The sequence below is a fragment of the Ciconia boyciana genome, chromosome 6 (genome assembly GCF_034638445.1).
Source record: "Ciconia boyciana chromosome 6, ASM3463844v1, whole genome shotgun sequence".
In the NCBI taxonomy this organism is placed as follows: domain Eukaryota; kingdom Metazoa; phylum Chordata; class Aves; order Ciconiiformes; family Ciconiidae; genus Ciconia; species Ciconia boyciana.
In genome coordinates this window covers 51961995-51966395 of record NC_132939.1, presented here as the reverse complement: position 1 = coordinate 51966395, position 4401 = coordinate 51961995, and positions in this window count along the sequence as shown.

The following is a 4401-nucleotide window of genomic DNA, read 5'->3' as shown; positions in this document are numbered from 1 at the left end:
GCGCGGCCTCCGCCTGCGGCGCCCCCTGCCGGGCCGCGGCGGGGCCTCCGCGCCGCCCTCATGCCGGCCGCCTCGCCCCGCCTGCCCCGCCGCGGGGGTCCCCGCAGCGGGGCGGCGAGAGCGCGCCGGGGGTGCGGCGAGGTGCGGCCTGGCAGGCGACTGGGCACTAATGTAGAGGTGAGAGGTGCCCGAGTTCGCTCTGACGCCCCTCAGCAACTCCCGTCTTCTCCCCGCGTCCTTCCTTGCCCCTTTCCCAAGCAGCTGCCCCAGCCAGCTCCTTGGCGCGCACCAAACTTAGTGCTCCGTATGTGCCGTAAGCACTCGGGCTCCGCAGCTGGCACAGGCCCGAGGGCGGCCTGGTGGGTCGGCGCACCCCTGAAGCGATGACCGCGGGGAGAAGGGGGACCCGTAGCCCCAGCGGGGAGGCCGGCGGGCAGGGAGTCTCGGCCGCCCTGGGCCGTCCCTCACCGCACACCGCTTCTGAGCCCGCGGCTGCGGCCTGTCTTGCTCTGCAAGCAGCAGGCAGCTGTGGCACGCTCGGGAGTCTGGCCCTAGAGTAAAGACAATAAATGTATCTTCTAGCATATTTCTAAATAGTTGTGTGTCAGAGGGTCTACTCGTAATTACTCAAGTGTCACATTCAGCTTTTTTTAAGTTGCCTCTTTCTTAATTCCTGGTTTTTATAAAACTGGTTTACAAAGTCCTGCCACATGGCTTAGGATAAGTATGAATACCATAAGATTAACTACAAGGTTATTTTAATATTAACGTTCTTTCTACAAAAATAGAAGATTTAAATATCTATTTGTTAAAAAACAAATTCTGGTATAACAATACACAAAGTATCAAAGTAACTTTTAGTGCCATACTACAGCTACAATATGAAAGTATTTTAGTATTGAATTTTAGTTTTGCGAGCCCACACTAGACTGATAAGAAGACTTAAAACAACATGCTCTTTTTTCTTTTTTTTTTTTTTTTCCCTAAGAAAGGTGTTGCAGCATCTACTAGTCTTACTGCTACAAGGGATCAGCTGCAGAGGGAGGAAGAGCTATGTGGAGAAAACCCTACAGGGCAGATAATAGCAAGCAGAAAAGAAGTCATGTTTGAGGCATACCATTTATCTTTTGTACCAATGTCCCAGCTTCGCTTCAGCTGATTTAGTGACTAGTAACATTACAGAAAGCCCAGCCTACACACAAAGAGTCTTTTACAAGTAATGCCGCTGGGTAAAATAAACTCCAGGCGTTGTAGTTAACAGCTGTATTAATCTCTTCCTGCATCACTGCTCCTAATATAAACCAAACATCATACAGAGATAGCTTAGACTAATTATTGCTAATGATCCGAGCTGTTTGCCTGACTATACTTATAATATACTGGTGTTACAGTGAGATACAACACATTAGTTTAATTACAACATTCCTTTTTAACCTTCAAGAAACACATTTTGCTCTCTTAAGATCTCAAATAAGTTGTATTACTTCATTATTGGAACAAGAAAAATAATTATTGAAAGACAGAAATAGGAATTAAGTTTATTTCATAACTAACTAATGAATTTACTTTAGAAAGAAATATTGTGTTAAAAAAAAAATTTATCCTTTGTGAATAACAGGAGCTCATTGCTTCAAGTTCAGCATCGCATTATGTGTAGGAAAACTGCCTGTTTTCTTCCAATAGGAAAATTCTATAACCTTAATTAGTTATTTAGTATAACATGGTTCAACATTTTACAGTGCCTTATAAGTAAAAATTAATCTTGCAAACATGAAATTTTAGGCTTCAAGCATGTAACAGACATTGTATGCTCATTTTTCTAGCACCTTCCATTCTCTCTACTACCATCAAGAAATATGTAATGATGCATAAAGACCCAGCTATCTCTTGCTTTTTCACAGATAAGAAAAGGAATGATGAAAAAGCAGGGAGGCTTCAGACAAAGAGCCAAAACATAAAGTGATGAATAAAGTGAATTTGTTCAGAGAACAGCTGTAAGAGTCACATGTAGAATTGGAGGTATTATGGCTTTTCAGTTCATGAAGTCACTATTTTGCATGGCTAGTCAGTAATTCAAGATATTTTTCCACATGACTTCTTCATTGTTTCTGCATCCTGGGAATGCACCTTTAACTAGTACTTTCTGGATTATCCTGCCTGTGTTTTTATCACAAATGGAAAACTCTCCACGAGGCTGAGGAGTATATACATACATATCACTTTTCTGCCTGGAGGGTGACTGATTCTGCTTCCTGTTTGGCTCACTTGCAACTTTGTGTCTTACCATTAGTCAATGCAAAGACCTGATGCTGAACAGAGTTCTCAGAATCAGAACAAGGTGAATACTTGCGTCAGCCTTCACCCTGTTGGCTGATACACTCAACTGCAATCATGCATTTGAACCAGGATTGAAAAAAAAAAAAATCAAAACTGTCCCGGAAGGGTACATGTCAGTAAGAACAAAATAGGTTTATCCCTGTTCCACTATGGGCAGGCAGTATTCAACCCAATGGGCAGAAATTTTTCTTTGTACTTAATAGAACAAGGACTGCAACATTCAGCTATAGGATATTAGTCTTTTCCTCCCATAATCTTCAAAAAGAGAGTATAGCAAAAGATGCAAGTGTTTCTACCCATGCATGTCATGAGTGTTGACCAGGCGTTAAAGAAAGGGAGAAGCAGAAGCACAGTATAGTGTCCTGAGGCAATCACTCTGTCTTACTGATGTGTCTTTATCAGAGTTCATCACATGTTCATGGATGCCTTTGTCTCTTTGTCTTTTTTATTAGAGTTGATAGTTGGAGCAAAGCAGCTAATGGAGAGCTGATGAGGCAAAAAATGAGATAGAGCAAAATGGAGAAAGTGCAGAAAAACACAAAGGGTAGGATACAAACTGAGGTTATAGGAAGCAGAAGAAAAAAAAAATTCAGGAATAAAAGTTTGATGAGCTGCAGAAGGAGAAAATGTAGGCTGCAGAGGAGCATATTGGCAATGTCCTAGCTGTCTCTCTTAAGATGAGGTGTTGTCTTTAACACAAATGCGAAGAAAGAAAATGCGGCAAGGACTAACTATAGAAAGTAAGGAAACTCTAATAAATGCAACTTCTAGGCAGGGAATCAGGCAGGAAAAGGGTGTGATCACGATTTAGAATAGGAAATGTGATAGATAAGAGAATGGAGACCTTGTTTCCAGTATGAATTGTTTAGAAATAGGAGGGGTTGCCTCTGTTACCCTGAATTTTCATGGCTTGGATTTGTCATGCGTTGTATCAGTCAGTTTTGTCTGGCAAATAACCATAGTTCTGGCCTGTAGCAGATACCATTAGAAAAGGGTATCCATTTAATTCAAAGTTAGTTTATTTTACTCAATATAAAATTCCCCTGAATTAGGTGGGGTTTTTTTTGGCTTATGGACTGCTTATCATAACAATGTATGGAGGAGGAAAAAAAAAGAGATTCCCCTGATCTGAGGAAAGACCGTTGTGTCTAAGAGAAATAACTAAAGAATTCATTGTAATACAAAATTACCTACCTGTTTCAGCTGAGAGTAGTGTCCTCCTGAGTAACATGCTATTTGCATAGTAGATCTGCAAGTTAGACCTGCTCAGACAGTAGCATGTTTGTGTGCTTTACATTACCAAAACACTTTCTAAGTTTTACAGATATGAGTCAATGTTCATGTAGTGACTTTACCTTTTTCCTCATCCCTGACCCGTTTCAAGTTTGTATATACATTTCCTGGCTCAAGCAATGTGGGGAGCCATAAAATTCCAAAGGGCATACAATTGCTGATTTCACGTGCATGCAAACACACACACAGAGGTCTGCATATATTTGTGGGACTGGAGTGCAGCCCCTTATATGATGTTTGCATTGGTTAAACACTACAAATATTACTTAATTGATATGTATTTAATGCTTGCTGAGACAGTTGTTAAGGACATAATTTCTACCGACACCTTGGGGAGTTTTAAGCCCAGACAAGGGCTGAAAGATCAGTCTTTAATCTGCATTTTCTTGCTGTGTGTATTACCAACAGCTGAAGCTTTTCAAGGACTTTTGTTTTTAGCTGCAGACATAAATGTATGTGCATAGGTCACTTGATATGACACATATGGATTAAATCTTGAAAATATTTCCAAGCTGCATGAAAATAAGACCAACAGAATTTTTGGTAAGACATTTGCCTTAATTGGAAAGGCTTAAAATAAATGATCATATGATTAAAAAAAGCAAGGATTGCCTGCTATTTGTTGTAACCCCTATTTCTGTAATGCCCCTGTAGCCAGAGAAGCAGCTGTTCATTGCTGACATTCTCCCTGCCAGGCATTCCAACTCTCTGAGGTAATGGGCTACAAGCATACGGGCCTTTGCTTTAATTCTTTCAGCGTATCCTTCCGCA